Source organism: Melospiza georgiana, chromosome 7 (assembly GCF_028018845.1).
Source record: "Melospiza georgiana isolate bMelGeo1 chromosome 7, bMelGeo1.pri, whole genome shotgun sequence".
Lineage (NCBI taxonomy): Eukaryota > Metazoa > Chordata > Aves > Passeriformes > Passerellidae > Melospiza > Melospiza georgiana.
This window is the reverse complement of record NC_080436.1, coordinates 40602989-40620358: the sequence shown is the minus strand read 5'-3', so window position 1 is coordinate 40620358 and position 17370 is coordinate 40602989. Positions and strand designations below refer to the sequence as shown.

The window sequence follows — 17370 nt, the reverse complement described above, 5'->3', positions numbered from 1 at the left end:
ACAAGAGCACTAGAGAAACACATTTGGTGTAGTCTTGACACTGCCATGTGGCTTTGTGAGACACAACCAAGAAGCCAAGGTGAGAGAGCCCTGGGGAAAAGAGAGGTGACCAGGGCACCTCCTTCGGAAGCTGAAGCCAAAGCAGCAGTTTGCTTGCACGGAAAGGCAGCTTGGGAGTGGGCTCTGCCACAGCTGTGCTCCCGGCACAGCAGCAGAAGCTGGCACTCGTAGGTGTTCCAAAGGGCATGGCTGGGGCAGGGGACACACAGGGCAGAGGTCAGGAACCACAGGAGAATCCAGCTTAGAACAAACAGCAAGCTCAAACCCAACCGACCCCAGCACACCAAACACTCAGGTCTGCTCATGGACCCCAGCAATACCCAATATCCCATCGCCTCCCACACACAGCCCTGCCGCACCCACACTCCAGGTGATGCAGGTGACACAGAGAACCGAGTCCTGCATCAAAGCAGATACTGCAAAACAACAGCTCTGAGGAAAACACAAAGCTGGGATGCCTGTAATCAAAGTACCTTCCCCTGGCAAAGAAAAGAGAGGGAAAAGAAAAATAAGGTACCCCACTGATCCCTCCTGCTTCTTTTCCATTTTGCACTGCACTGAAAATGCACAGTCTCCCCAGACTGCTTCACTGAAGTTTTGTGCACCCAATTTCAAGCTGGATCAATTGAAAAGTCAGAAGAAAGCAACCAAAGCAAAGCAAATTTTATGCAGAAGTTGCCTGTGTTCGGATATAAAGCAGAGACTTTTGGGAAAAGCAGTAACAGCTAAAATACTGAAGTCACTGCAGGAAAGACAAAATAATAATCAAGGATAATATTTAAAAGAGCTACAGCTTCCTTCTTGCCAGTATCAGACAACATAAATTACATTAATTATTTAAGTGCTGCTGTCTTCTCTAAATGGAATACAGGGGTTCCTTTTTGCCCTTCCAAATTCAAACGAACACGATTTTTTAGATCATTTCACATCTACACATAATAGAAAAAATTAAATGTTCACACTTAGGATTTAGATATGGCTGACAATTAATACTGATATATTTAAATAAGCATATCTACCAACAGTGAAGGTACAAACTCAACCAGTTATTTTCACTGTAACACAAATCTCAGAATGAAGGATTTAAAAGTTTTGCTAAAAAGCAAAGCCTCTCAGTAACAAGGAAGGAGTTGGAAAATTACGCAATTTTAAGTCTTAAAAAAATACAACAATTAATTAGTGTTTTAGGGGATTTCCACTTTCAAACCTGAAAAAGCCTGCTCCTGCTTGCTCTCTGCAAGTCCAGGAGAATGTCAATACAACAACTCAGGAAATACACTCCTGGATGACACCAGCAGAAAAGAATGCACTTCCACCACTTGCGAGATTGCTCTTTATTGCTCCTTTATGTAAGGCTTATGGGGTAATTGTAGTTAGCGGCATATCTTTCCAATTTTAGAATGTCTTAGTTCAGCTCCGTAAGAATATGTGCAATTCAGAGAGCTGCTACTGCCCTGTCCTTTGCGGGCGCTGTGAGCGCGGCAGGAACCGGCCCCTTGGCAGGACGCGGCACCGACCGAGCCCCGGTGCGGGAGGGAGCAACCACCAGCACCCCAGCCACTGGACTGCAGCAGCTGAAATACTTGGCACACCAACCATTTATGCCACCTAAAATGAGCCATTTTTGTAAGGTGCTCTAAGGCAGCTGCTGGTTATCTTCTCGGTATCACGGACAGCAGGATCGATTACAGATAGTAACAGCATGCCCATGCACCTAATAGCATTTTCTTGCCTATTTGTGAGAGACCACTTCAAACCCAAAACATTTAAAATTGAGCTTTTCAGCAAGAGCACAGGAATTCCACCGACGCTCAAACCATTGGTTTTTATTCTTTAACTTAGTATAATATAGGACATTCTCTATTACTTCAGTTCTCATACGACCTAAGAGGTGAAGCTGCAAATACCAGAGCAAATGTGAACATGCCCAGCAAGGAGGGGCAAAAGTAGGCTCAAAAAAATCTACCTTACACATACTGTGTTTAAAAGAAATGTGTAATGCTGCACTTTTGTCAAACTTTTTGACAAAAGCCCAACAAAATCTTGATGAAAAATGTCATATATATATATATATATATATATATATATATATATAGTCTGCACATAATTATTACTTCAAGTAAGGTTTTTCAAAGAAGCTGCTTCTTTAAAATGGTAAATACATTTCGTAAGTTGTTTCTCTACAGTAATGCTGCTGGTTAATTTCAAATAACACTCAGCATACATCTTCTGATGAATACTGTCAAAATATTTTTTACATGCTTTAAAAGTAGCCCTCAGCAAGGTTACTAATGCAGACTTCAGATCAGCACATTCCCATACAGCAGGGTAAACATGCACACACATTACCTTGTCCCATTTTTATCTGTTCTTAATACTGATGCTGCTGCTGCCTGTCATCATGCTCTTGGTGAGCCACAGAAAGGAAATGCCCAGGAATAAGCAAGAAGTCCCTTGTCACTTATGGTCATCTTAAAAGACAGTGTTTACTTACAACTGAACTGACAGAGTACCCTGCCCATATGCCTTGGGGTGGCATCCTGAGAGCTGCTGTCCTTAGGCACTCAGGGACCCAAGCACAGCTGCCTTGAGGCAGGGCAGCCACCACCCACACACAGCACGAGGGCTGAGCAGAGCCCTGCCAGGCTGACAACCCAGCCCAGAAGAAGCCAGGCTTCCTCCCAGGAGTACTGTCCTGGCCACACACTGCTGCTGTGACCCCAGTGCCAGGGACAGCAGGAGCACTGTGGCACTGCTGGCACACCTGTGCCCCTGCGGTCAGAGCAGTGCCAGGGAGCCAGCCCTCATCTTGGAGAAGCCAGTCTGATCCTCTTTCAAAGCCAAGATCACTACCATCACTAGCCCTGTCCTGCACAGGAATGATAAATGAAAGCATTCAAGGAGAGGAAAAGGTGGTAGAGCTGGCACAGGACAAAGCTCTGACACAAGGCTGGTTACTTGTTCCACACCTAAGGCCAACAAACACCATGCAGGGGTGGGACAAGTCTTTAGAATCCATTATCCTCAAGTAATTCTTCATGAAAGTGAAACTGTTTACTGGAGTGGCAATATGAACTGCAGGTTTCACAATGAATTCTAAAGAACTGATGACCCAGCCTCACTGACAACCTCTTAGCAAAAGATTGAAGAACTTGTGCTGGTACAAAGTACAGCATGCTCAAAGCCACCAACTTTCAACAGAAAAAGAGGCTTCCTTAGTAAGCCATCAATTCACTGTCTTCACAATAGACTTCTGTCGTATTTGTAATTTATTAGTTACAATCTTAATCCATCTGAGAAGTGTAAGACCCACTGACCAAAGCAAAATTCAAAGGATAGGAACAGTCATGTCACCAAGAGAAGTCAAAGAATGTAATTACCTCTCTGAAGGCTGTAACTGGAGTTCCTTCACATGACAAAAGACAGAGGTTACAGCATATCCATTAATGCTGTTCAGTCAATCTCCAACAGCAGAGAAGAGACAGCTGCTAGTAGTGGCCACTCACACTTTGGGGTGCGAGCTCTGTTAGAAAGAGATATCACTGGAATCTTGGTCCTGTGAGACCCAGCTGCTCTAGACATCAGTGGAGGCATGAATAATCAGCACAGTGGTGGGGCACAGCTACTCATTTAATGGATTTGGTGACAAAAAAATGCAGTTAAATAAAAAAGATTACTCAACAAACTTAAGCCTAAAAGAGAACAGAAAAAAATCAGTTGCCAAAATTGCTATGGAGTGATTCAATTTCTAAATGGAAAGACAATTCAAGTAGGCAGAACTGTAACTTAAGTGGTGGATTTAAGAAAACCAGTCTTACAAAATAGGAAACAATGTGGTGATATGAACCAGCTGAACCCAGCAGAGCTGATCTACTGCTCCCAAATAAATCCATAGCTATCCAAAGCAGTGGAAGGGATGACACACAGAGGCATGCAACTAAGCTAATAGAGGAGTCCTTATCTGGGAAGCATACCTACTTTTAAAAAGAGATACAAATGCAAAAGAAGGCTGATGTTCCCTTCCTAGCCTAAGGGGAGAGGAGAAATCTATCTGCCTGCTGCTGTTTTCCAAGTCAAATAATAATGGAGTTATGAGAAAGCTGGAGACAAGCAAGCTAAAGCAGCACAGCAACGATGGATGACATAAACATCTGTCTGCAGAGGAAACACAGCCAGGTAACAGCCCAGCAGGTACCTCAGACAACGGTAAACACAGTCTCTGTTGTCAAATGACCATCATTATGCATGCAGCCTGCTTAAGGGAAGGAAGACAAAGAAGTAGAATTAACTTCTCCATCCAGAGAGAAGTTTCTCCACTAGGAATTGCCTTGTGATTGATCACTATTAACACTGGCAAAGCAATGGGCTTTCATATCTTCCAAATTTGGGGGGGTTTTGGTAGGCAAGAAGGGCATGGGGCATTAATCTCGCCAGTGCTCTTTACCCAAATCACAGACAGTGAACAACGACAGTTTCTGTGATGGACAGAAAGGCCATCACCAAGACATAAATGGAGAGAAGAACATAGCTGCTCCTGTGAGATGGCCACAGTAACGGCACATGCTGTTGTAGAGGGCATCAAAAACACACTTCCAGCAGAGAATATGAGGCGTTGCTCCCCTTAGAAGTTAAGGGGAAGTTAATGGAAGTTAACTCAGCACCTGGCACAGGCCTTGATTCTCACATTTGCAGTCGGTTCTGCTGGTCTGCCTGAATTCAAAGGCTGTCATGATGATAAAGAAACCAAATCCTCCTTTTTCATCACCAGAAACCTTTAAAAATAGAAAGCGAGAAGATACTGTTTTCTACGAATACTTGGTGTAAAAATAAGGACAAGGAAACATTTGAGAGAAGACCAAACATGTCTTAAATGACCACAAAAAAATGTATCACTGTAGCTACAAATTAGGAAATTTCCTAGTGAAACGAACATTTTGGAAAAGTAAAAAAAGTACAATGAATATACCATTTGAGAATAGAATTACTGGTGGCTATTTGCTCCACTGTTGTAATTGCACTGTTAGGATCCTAGAGAGGATTTCTATCATACTGGTACATCTGACTTATTTTTTCTTATTTGTACAAATAAAATCATATCTAACTTAAGGGGAGTCAAACTCCTTCAGTCAGAGTTAAACCAGCATAAAGTAGCTGGCTCCTCTGGGATGTGTTTACAGGCAGTACTGTTTTGATTCACATTCTGCTGGCATCCCTGCAGCTGGAAAATGTTAAGGTCAAATCAAGGTGATTTGCTTGCTTTCCTCCTGTGGCAGGGCCATTTCAGTTAGGACTCTAATAAAGCATACACCTGTATCTTCACACAATAGCTCAACTAACTAACAACCAAAGCTATTACTGCATTTAGCATCCACCCATAGCAATGCCAGGAATGTCTGCGTACCCACAAAATCACACATTCAAGTTCCACCTCATTTAAAGTACAAGCTGGCATGTGAAAACCATTAGTTCAAGTCACTTTTTCTCCCTCCTCTAGTACTGTGTCAAGACTTCACATCTTGGTTTAAGTTCACCTGGGACAAAGAGGGATCTGATCCTGTCAGTCCAGTGTAGGAGCAAGTCAAGGCCACAGCTGCTGTAACCCACCCAAATGAGCATCACAGCTGTAGCTGTGCCAAGATAAACAATAACTTGGGGGACATGCTGATTGTCCCCTACCCAAGTCACTCTGCACACACAAGTCACAATTCTCTTTGAATCTACTTTGTAAACCCACAGAGATCCTACGCTGCAGGAAGTCTGACAGACATTTTCTTTCATCTAGAAAAAGAAATGATCAATGTTGGCCAGGTAAGAGACACATTCACTGCATCTCCTAACACACACTTCCAGATAAAAAAGGCAAAACAGAAATAAAGCCAGGGATTAGCACCACCTCAGTCAGCTTCACAGGCCCACTGCCAGTATCCTGGACAAGATTAATCATATCAAACACCAGCTTTTGTTTCAAGGAAAACTGAGTGAAAAACTGATGAACACCTAAAACTGAAAGGTTGCCATTAGTGTTCATAAATCTATGAAGTTGTAAGTTTCACAAATTTAACACACCAAACTGATTCACATTCATATTGAAAAAGTACGTTGGCAGAGAGTCTGAACTTTGAAGCAAGGCTGTCCATCAGTAAGGGCTTTGAAAGGCAAAGTCCCCAACGCTACAGAGCAGAGAGCTGCTCACTCCATGCACCATGTGAGAGATCAGTCAATGCATTAACAAGCACTGTATTCCAAAAAGCAGCATATCCTCAGTGACAAACATTGTCTTCCCACCGAATTGTGCCGTTTCAGAAACAGAAAAGGTCCAAGTATCACAAGCACATGGTAAACTGAGCTATCCACAAACCCTTCAGAACAGCTCCGGTGCAGCAGGGCAGAGATCCCTGTGCCTAATCCCGACTGACAGGGACCTGAGCAGTGCGTGTTCCGTGCCCCGGGGCTCTCTCCCAGCCCCACTGGGAAATGAGCTGGCTGCACAAACACTGCATCTTCCAGTCTGGAATCACTAGATTCAGCTAAATTATGGGGACCTAATTGTAAAGGAGATAAATTCCAACTCACAATACCTGTTTTGAAGTTGTGTAAAATAGATAAATACTCTGAAGGAATACCAAGCATTAGCTGTTTCCTAGAAGTTTTTTTCCCATAGTCTGTAAGGAATCTTTTGAAAGCTCCAAGTATGAGTGATTCTTGCGACAAAAGAAATTGCAGAACAGTGGTTATTCATCTGTTGTCTAGAACCAACCAAAACTTGGTTCTGAAATACAGGTAAAGCAAGCTTAACAGTTTTGAACTTCAACCGACTAAACTCTTCTATAAGGATTTTCACCTCATGCCTTGGTGTAAGGATTAATAAAATACACTGGCAAGTGTAAATCCAAAAGACAGCGGTACAATGGGAGGGTTGATAAAATAAATGTTGTAAAAATATAGAAAGTTAAGAAGCCTGTGTAGGCATCCCAAGTACATCCCTGCTCTCCTCCTGCCCCAGGCTGTTATAAGTTGCCAGAGCAGAGGCTCTGGGGCTGGTTGTTAATTAGTTCCTGGGCATTAGCAGCATGACACAGCAGAGTTTTCACAGGTAGTATTTATGTTTGTACTAGGGAAAAGGACACACCACCCTTGAATTTCTGGACTTACAAGGCATTTTTGCTTCGAAGATAAAAAAAATTCCAAGACAAAAATCTCTATTCTGGCTATAATTCTGTGCAAGATGCAAACCATTTGAGTCAGCTAGAGGATGGCTTTAAGTCCAGAGACCAAAGCTAAGGCAGCCTCTGCGAGATCCCGTGCAAGGAGGGAAACAGCCGAACGCAACCCATGCAGCAGCACAGCTTGTCTCCCCTTCCTCCAACATGTCTAAGTTTGCCCACTAAAGACTTGGAAGTGAGACAGACACGTCAAATATTTGGAAAGAAAACCCTCACAGGCAGGTGGCTATTTGCCATGCAGACAACAGTAACAAGTTCTCCCAAAGGCCTGCCTGTGTCAGGGAACCTGGGGGAAGGAAGAACCAGTTATCAGCTCCAAGAGAAGCAAGAGCAACTCTAGAAGTGATCTGCTCAGAGTTAGCTGCTCTTCATTTTGTGAGGACATCCCATATGAGCACAAGGCAGCTGCTGGCCTGTGGAATGAGGCCTTCCTGAGTGCTGCACAGCTGAAGGAAAGGCTCTCTGAACTTTTCACACCAGGGCATTCTTCTAAGACATGATCAATCAGCTTCCATGCGCAAGGAAAAAGGTCGTGTTTATGCTTCAAATCACACAAAGTGTCTGTGCAGCAGAGTCCTTTGCTTTCACCATGCTCAGTCACAACACCAAGTTGGAGAACAATCAGTTTAGAAAGACAGGATTCAGTAAACTCTGAGTAAAGAGCTCCAAGACTCGGTGAAGAGCTGAGGGCTCGGGGTGTTCCTGCAGCAGCCCCGCCTGGCGCAGGGGTTTGCTGTGTGCATTGGTGCACGCTGGGTTTCATGCAGCCATTGGTGCTCCGAGCTGCATCTTCCACAGCTGCTCTGCCTGAGAGAGGTGCACACAGCCCGACCAACACAGCCTCCACCACGCGGTCCCAGTGAACTGGGAACACCTACAGGAGGAAATACCATCCCACAGTGTGCACTGCTGCACAGAAACCATATTCTTCAACTTTCTAAAAAACAAACAAACAAAAACCCCTGGAATATTGCCATAGTAAAATAAAACATTTTTCTTCTGTTGCAATATGACTCCTGTGACACATTGAGATGCAGAGAAAAAAAAAAGGAAAATTCTGGAAAAATTGCAATAACTTGAATTATCTTTGCTATCTGAAAAAAAGGAACTTGCTTTAGTATTTCAAACTTCAGTCTGAAATACATTAATATTTATATTATAGGTTAAATCAATATACTAGTAATACAAAACAACTCAATATTACTATATTAACTAGTACAATGAACTGTATCACTAAAATAGCATTTGCTGCATTCTAACAAGGCAAGACTTCCTAAATATAATGCACTTCACACCTCCTAAAAGCAGGAAGTTGTGATTCAGGATATCTTCTTTTGTATCTATATTTACAACAGTAAATAAGTTATTTAAAATCTCCCCATTATGAACAGCAATAAATGCTTTAAGTTTAATACAGAATGTTATGCTCCTCCACAGCGTGACTACATTTCCAGACTGGATCAATGCAGCAGCAGCTCCCAATGGACAGTGGGTGGTTCCTTTCAGAGCACTCAAGTTAGCCAAAATAAAACTCAGCAGCTCATCAGACAAATCCAGCTCCTGGATTCAGTGTACCTTGCTAATTCAACACTTTTAACTGCATATCTTCAGGATATTTTTTTTTTTTTTTGATTTGGGTCTTTTGTTGTTGCAGTTTTTTGATTTTGTCTCAGTTTCAGTACACGACCTGGTGAATTTTTTCCTGCTTAAAAATAACCTGGGTTCCACAACTAAATTAAAAAACTCTGAGTGTTGAAAGACTGACTACGTCAGCCTGAACAAAAAGCATTCCACAACAGGCAGCGCTCTCTACCAGAACTTCAGAACTTCCTTAAGTGTCAAGTTCTTGAACCACAGGAAGTTTTTCTGCCAGTATCTATTCTGTGAAAATCACTAAACTAGGATTTTTTTAAAAGTATCTCTGGAAAAGAATGTATTTAATGACAGTGAAATTTCCCAAATCTCAGTGTTTGCTGTTGCTATGATTTATGCTAAGGAACAATAGCAAAACTAAAAAAACTCAGAATTTTCTTTCTTTATGTGATAGTCCCAATAACACAGAGCAAATGGGCACATCTCACAAGTCTACAAGTCAGTCTGAGATTTCTGGGTGCAATGTTTTTTCATTTCCCATCCAAAACAGAAACATGCTCCCAGAAACAAGAGATGCGTTGTACCAGCCATCTCACTGCCAATATTTTAAATTTCAGCTGCAATATGGAACTGGGCATTTTCATTACATTAGTTACGAGGACAAAGCTGGATATGAAGGCTGTGGAGCAGCAGGAGGTGGCAAGTTCTGTCAGTATATCTTTGATTAAGGCTGAATCAAATTACACAGTCCAGGTTGAGCACTGGCTCACAAGGACCCTGGATAAGGTGGGTGTTACAGAAAGGCATGTTTTTGCTATCTTCTCCAGTTGTTTCATAAGTTTTGCCTTTGTGCCTGTAAGCTCTGTGGAGCATGGACTTCTCTCCATTTCACAGAGGGCTACGTCAGTTTGGAGTTTAGGCACCAGTATGATACAAATTAAATCTCCTTTCACAATAGGCTATAAGTTCAATACTGCTGTGTATTTGTCAATAAGAATACAGGTAACTTTGTTTTTAAAAAAAACACTATGAAAATACTAAGTCTTTCTGAGATTTGTTTCCCTATGTACCTTCAGATAGCATACAAGACTTGAGCATGAATTAGCAGAAGACAATTGTTGAACACCATCACATAAACACACCTGTACACAGAATGCCTCCAATTAGCAGCCCAGTGCTCCACTTGTCCAGAAGCCACTGAAATCAGTGCCATTACATATGCTACCTCGGGTTCATTTTGTGAAAGATACAAAATGCTTCAGCTTTAAGCCTGTCACATTGACATGGAAGTTAAAGAATTATCATTTGTCTGAAACCATTTCAGAGAGAGGTGAGTTTCTGTGGTTTTAGTTTTCACCAATCAGATTTACCTGTATGATAACAAATGTGCCAATACAGGCTACACAACAGGAAGTTCTGCCAAGGCAAGACAGTGAAGAACATGGGTTTGGAACTGAAGAGGTTTCCTTTCAGAGCATCTAGGATGCATTGCCTGCTGCTGCCTTCCTGGGAAAGAGGACAGAAATCCACCACAAAATGGAAATCTCCCATTCACATCTGATTTCTAGCACAGATGGCATTAAGTTACATCATACAGAGCAAACTAAGGGATAGATTAGGTGCTTTCTATTCAGACACGTGTAATGCAAAGCATTTGAGTCCATTTATAAAAACCTGTTAAAAGCATAGCCCAGATGACAGTATTTGGCTTGCCACACTACAGACAGAAGATGAGGAGCTTTTGATAAGGAGATAAAGACAGGAAAAGTTTTTGGTACCCACAGAAACAAACAGAAATCTAGAATTTGTTTAATGCTTCTTCCTTGTTCCTTACAGCTGGACCTCATAGGACAAAAGGTGATATTTGGCATCACATCACAGCTCCTTCTTTTCCTCGCTTGCTCCCAGACCTGTGCTACTCCTTGCCCTACCTGCACTAGGAAAACTGCTGGAGGTGGCCCCAGTCAGTCTAAGGGCATTTCTTGGACCAGCCTGACGCACAGCTACCCCTACTGCCAGCCAGCAGAGGTGCCCCAAGACAAGCAAATCCCATCAGGGCTCCCCCATGCCACGCTCTGAGGTGCATCTCACTCATCAGGGAATGGCAGCCTGGTGCCCCAAACTCCTCTGCACAAACTCAGCAAACCCTGAAGGCCAGTTCAGCCCACAGCCTGCACAGGGGCTGTGAACCACCTGCCTCGCACATCCCACAGATCCCATAGCCACAGGGGCATTTCATGCACTGCCCACAACCACCAACCCATTCACAAACAGTAAATACATTAAAAATCCCCCCACTGAGCTGTGATGCAAAATGCAAGTTTCAACTTGTGCACCTTCAAAGAATTTACAATAGATTCCTTTCTGCTCTTTAATAATGAATTCATCACATCAATCAAAACATTAGATCAACTATAATGTTAATTGAAGGTTCACAAAAACACACTACATTTCAGTTAGAACACTACATGGAGGGGGGGTTAATTTTACTTATTTCTTCAATAATGGTTTAATGACCCTCAAATTAAGTAACAACTCCTGGTTTCATTTTCTCCACTAAAATAAAGACATATTTTAAATTATCTTTAAAAGCAATTAAACAGGAAGTTGACTGGTCTTCAATTCTCTGTAAGGAAATTTCTTACCTAGCTAGGTAAAATCTCTGAAATGCTGCACAAAGTTAAAAAAAAAAGGGGGATGATCTGTAAGAGATGGTCATGGAGGCATTTTGGAGAAAAACAGCAATTTCTTTTTCTTAATATAGTAAAATTGCTTAAAATTAAAGTAGGAAAACACGTGTATAATAAAAGCATGCCAAAAACTCTGTTAAAATGGCACCTTGTTTAAAGATGCCATACTCAAAGAACAGATTTTTCCCAGCTTTCCAAAGACATCTTTGTTTTCCTGTAAGAGTGGGATGCAATGAAGAGGACCAGAAAGTTGAAGACAGCCCCAGACACTCTCCACGGATGCCGGCAGCCACGGGCTGTGCCGTGCCGTGCCGCTGGCAGGGAGGAAAGGCAGGAGAGGCAGCAGGGAACTGGCTGGGCCGGTTCCCGCAGACACCACTCGCTCTTCAGGAAGGAGGGCTGACTCACACAGCCCATCCTGAAAGGAGGGCAAGCCTGTGCTGGAGTCACCTCCCTGGGCCTGGACACACGGCTGCTCTGGCCCTGGACACATGGCTGCCCCACAGCCTCGCTGGGCCTGGACACATAGCCATTCCATGGCCTCTCTGGGCCCAGACACATGGCTGGCCCTGGACACATGGCTGCCCCACGTCCTCTCTGGGCCTGGACACATGGCTGGCCCACAGCCTCCCTGGGCCTGGACACACATGGCTGCCCCACAGCCTCGCTGGGCCTGGACACATAGCCATTCCATGGCCTCTCTGGGCCCGGACACATGGCTGGCCCACAGCCTCCCTGGGCCTGGACACACATGGCTGCCCCACAGCCTCGCTGGGCCTGGACACATAGCCATTCCATGGCCTCTCTGGGCCCGGACACATGGCTGGCCCACAGCCTCCCTGGGCCTGGACACACACACGGCCGCCCCACATCCTCCCTGGGCCTGGACACATGGCTGCCCCACAGCCTCGCTGGGCCTGGACACATAGCCATCCCACGTCCTCCCTGGGCCGGGACACACACACAGCCATCCCACATCCTCCCTGGGCCTGGACGCATGGCTGGCCCTGGACACATGGCTGGCCCACAGCCTCCTTGGGCCTGGACACACATGGCCGCCCCACGTCCTCCCTGGGCCTGGACACATGGCTGCCCCACAGACTCCTTAGCCCTAGACACACGGCTGCTCTACATTTTCCCTGGACCTGGACACACGGCTGCTCTACATTTTCCCTGGACCTGGACACACGGCTGCTCTACAGCCTCCTTGGGCCTGGACACACGGCCATTCCACAGCCTCGCTGGGCCGGGACACATGGCTGGGCCGGGACACATGGCTGGCCCTGGACACATGGCTGCCCCACAGCCTCCCTGGGCCTGGACACACGGCCATTCCATGGCCTCCCTGGGCCGGGACACACACACGGCTGCCCTGCAGCCTCCCTCGCCCTGGACACACACACGGCTGCCCCATGGCTGAGCACCATGGCCTCCAGCCTCCCATGGCCCAGCTGAGCCACCGTGACACACCACTCCCAGACCCTTCTCCTTCAGCCTTCCCTTTCAATGACAGAGTCAGATATTCCACTATCAAAAAATAAAATAATTAATCTTCTGTGAAAGCGATGGACTCCTTCCTTCCTCCTGAAATCCAGGCCTCTGTCATCTGCCTCAAAGTAAAGGAGAGAGGTACTAAGGGCAGCAAGGGGAAGAGGAGCAAAGGTCTGAATGCTGCTGCCAGCTGCAGAGATTTCACTGACAAGACGCTGGGATTTTCTTCTATGTAAGCAAAAGCTTTGGGAAGGTCACCAGAGGCAGTTTTTGGCTGTCTTTATCCACCTCCTCCCCTCCCTCTGCAAACCTCCCCCGAGCAGAATAAATGAGTATTCTGTTTGGATAAAAGAACATGAGAAGTTATCCAATGAACTAGGACATCTCGCAGGCCTTAGGAAAAGCAGCTGAGAATCAGCAAAGCTCCCAAGCATGCCCAGAGATCACTCGGTGCCATCATCCCCTCCAGCTCCATTCCCAAGTTCTGCTGCCAGGGCCAGCACAGCCTGCTCCTTGGGAAGGGCCATTTCCACAGGCCCTGGCTCTGGGCTTGGCTGTGGTTGTGTGTTTACTCCCCATCTTCACTAGCATTTGAACTGCCTTGCTGTCAGCAATATTGCTATCAAGGCAGAGGCAAGTAGCAAGTGATAGCTACTGGCCATGCCCAACAGCTCAGTTTCACATCTGGTTTCTGGTCACTCACACACAAAGCTTTGCCAGGCCTTTCTCCTTTCCCACCTCATTACTAAAGTTGGAACCAGTTTAACTTTGGACTGGCAGTACATGCCATAATCATAAGGATTTCATGTCTTATTTTTGCTTGAGAAAAAAAAAAAAAAAAGCACCAAACCTAACCAAAAACGCTGAAAATTCCAGAATTCTGACCCGCACCAACACAGGCTCCCGGGGAGATGTCCACATGCTTGTTGTGCAAGGTAGCAGAACACGTTGTTGCTGTAGCAGCTCCGGGCAGCCCTGGCACAGGGAGCGGCTGCTCCTGCAGGGCAGGGAGCTCCTGGAGCGGGGTCTGAGGCCGCGGCAGGCTGCCAGGAACACGCTCTGCTCCGGGCACCGCTCTGCTGCACCGCAGCACCTGCACGGAACCCGCCCGGACCCACCGACCGACTGAGCGCGACAGAAAAGCGACTGAGAGCAATACAGACTGTGGCCAACGACAGGCTCACAACTATGCTTTTCCAGACAAGTATCACAAGTTCCACTTGCTTTTTTAGGAGACTTCTCTGTACCACATTACACTAGGTACTAAACCTGGTACTAAAGCAAGCTAGCCTACTGTTAAGCTCACTGAACTCCCTGAACTAGCCACTGCTTTTATGCACCAAACAAATAACCAAATGTTACAGGACCTGATTATTTTCAGCATCAAAATTAAGAAAAAAAATCCCCATAACAAAAGGTAGACATTACTCACACAGTCCCATAGCTTAGAACTGCTTTAGCTCTTTGTCTGTACTAAATGTATTGAAATAATCTACATAAAGTGAAGCAGAAATACATGAAGTTCTTATTTATGTTTTCTGTTCATTTAAAATGCAGCATTTCTCCAGAGAGTCTTCTATCAGGGCATGCAGATTTCTACACTAAACAGCAAACGCACATTACTAATTAAGATTACTATTATTTGTACATAGCATATGCTACCACTGAATATGAAAAATACTTCAAAATGCACTACAGACACTGTTTTGCTATTGCAAGAAGCTTCTATAAAAAGATACTGCATCCTATAACTTGTTTACATTGTGGGACTGAATTCAACTATTCATTATAAAAGGATCCTGCATTACTATATAAAAATGCAAACTCTAAAAGGTGTTCTCTTGACATTCTAAGAAATGAACAAATTCTCCCCTCTCATAGAAGATGACTCTCACAAAACTTTCTCCAACTGTGTTTCAAAGCAGAACTTCCGGTATCAGTACTGCTATTTGTGCTGAACATCTAACAAGATGAAAGGGAAAAAGACACAGTTTTTACTGGAAAGGGCCTATCAGCTTTTCAACCTTAATTAAAAATATTGATAGCATCTTATTTCAGCAGCAACAGAGCAGTTCACAGACGGAGAAAGTTACTGCAACCTACCTTTCACAGTCATGTTATATTTACTTGCATATAACATTGTAATGTTTAACAGAAACATTACAGTATATAAATGACAACAAAAAGCTTTTGCTCCCAACACAGACTCCCACCACTTTAAATATGATGAACATGACTGAATTACTGTCTCCTCATAAACTAAACAAGCACATTTAGTAGGTTCCCATATCTTTATCGCAATGAACAAATTATTTGATGTTGACCTCAAAAATACAGTTATTAGTTAAGGGGGAAACATTATCATCCTCGTAATCTACTAATCTCTAAACTCCAATTTATCAAAAATTGTCAATGCTGAAAAAACTGAAAAGCCAGCTCATGCAACACTAGTGCTTTCAGTCCAACCACACCTTTTCCTTCAAACAGTCAACTCTGGAAGCAATGACTAATGTAAAATTAACAGGGAGCGGGAGGCTATTTAGAAAAAAAAAAAAAAAGTACAAAGGTCTTTGGGGCAAACAGAGGCACTTCAGAAACACTCCGTTCTCTGCCCCTGAACTGGTGATGTCTCCTGAGCGTCAGCCGGGAGGAGAAATGGACCAGAGGGGGCTTGAGTCATCAGCTCTGGTTCTTCTGTGCTGAAACAGCCTGGGTTCAGCATCAGCAGTTATTTTATTGCGGCGAGACTTCATTTCCCAGCTCTCCCAGCCCGAGCCACGGCAGTCGCGCTCGGTAACCGGCACCTGCAGAGCACTTTCTGTTCCCGCACACACTGCAGCGTGCCCGAGGCGCGGCCAGCCGGGCACGGCCACCTGTCCCCGCGGCCACCGCTGTCCCGCCGCGCCCCCGCCCCGCACGTGCTGCCCCGCCGCCGGCCCCGCGTGTGCCACCGGAGACGGGCGAGAAAACACCGCCACAAGTTCCTACAGCCCCACGAGCCGCGCTCCCGGGGCGCGGGCCGAGGATGCTCCGCGGCTCCCGGTACTCGGCGACGGGAGCGCGGCTCGTTCCGCGGTCACGCGAAGGGTGAAAAATCCAAATTTAAATCCCGTGCAACGAACATCGGGGCGGCAGCGGGGCCCGGCACCCCCGGGAGCACCGGGGCGGCAGCCGAAGTCTGGCGCTCCGGACAACACCGGGGCGGACGCTGGGCCCCGCGGCCGCCCCGTGCGGGCACACCGGGCACGCAGGGCCCGGCGCTGCCGGCTCCCCCCGCCCGCTCCGCCGACCCCGCCATCCCCCGCCGTGTCCCCGCCCGGCCCCGCGCCCGGGGCCGCGCGGCGCTGCGGGCACGGCGAGGCCCGGTGGCCCTGCCCGCAATGGCTCCGCCGGGCTCGCAGCTCCCGCCGCGGCGCCGCGCACACCCCACGCACACGGCGCGGCCGCGGACACCGGCGGGCCCGGGCTCCGCACTCCCGCCCGGCGCCGCGCGGCGCCCGGGGCAGGGGCCGGGCGGCGGCACCTCCGCCCGCAGGGCCCCTCCGGGCGGCTCCGCCAGGCTCCGAGCGGCCCCACGGGCACGGAGAGTGCGCGGCGCTCCGCCCGCGGGGCCGCCCGAGACGACGGCTCTTCGGCCCCATGCCCCGGCGGGGTCCGCCGCCTCGCCTCCCTTGCCGCCCGCCTCGCCGCGCCCCGCCGCCCCCTCGCCTCTCCCGCGCGGCGGCCCCAGCCCAGCCCAGCCCGCGGCTGCCCCGTGCCCCGCACTCACCGCGCGGAGCGGCCCCGCGGCCCCGCCGGGCGCGCCCGCCCTACCCCGGGGTCTCCATGGTGGCGGCCCCGCCGCCCGCTCCGCCGGCCCCGCCCCGCCCGCGCGCCGCGTCACGCGCCGCCCGGCCCGGCGCCCACCCCCATTGGCCAGGCGCGGCCCGGGGCGGCGCCCCATTGGCTGCTGCTCCGCGTTAAACCCGCCAATGGCGGCGCAACTTGAGGTTACCGTGGTTACCGATGCCGTGCGGGGGAGACGGCGCGGACGGGACGGGACCGGACGGACCCGACCCCACCCCGGCCCGGCCCGGCCCGGCCCGTGCCTGGGGCGGCTCCGCCGGGACAGCCCGTGCGCACGGGAGGCTTCTGCGGCTCCACCCGCCGGACCCGTCGCTGTGAGTGTCCGACCGCGGCGGGGCGAGCGCTGTGTGAGAGGATGGATGGAGCGACCGGTTGCACAATGGCCGGTGCGGGGAGCCCGCGGTGGCCGGCGTGCCCGCCCCGCCGTGCTGGCCGCCTCCTGCCCCGCCGAAGGAGCCGCCGCGGGA

At 47.6% G+C, this 17370-nt stretch overlaps 1 protein-coding gene across 6 annotated transcripts in view; it reads right to left on the bottom strand.

The window, feature by feature from the left end:
• PKP4 (plakophilin 4) overlaps nucleotides 1–16907 on the bottom strand; it is a 65842-nt gene extending 48935 nt beyond the window's left edge. For 4 of the 6 annotated variants that reach the window (XM_058027733.1, XM_058027734.1, XM_058027737.1 and 1 more), the window contains exon 1: nucleotides 16827–16888. The gene's annotated coding sequence lies outside the window, so the exon portion shown is untranslated. Of the gene's footprint in view, nucleotides 1–16826 lie in introns of all 6 variants that reach the window. The other 2 variants (XM_058027738.1, XM_058027736.1) reach the window with 2 other exon arrangements.
• Between the last annotated feature and the right edge of the window lie 463 nt (nucleotides 16908–17370).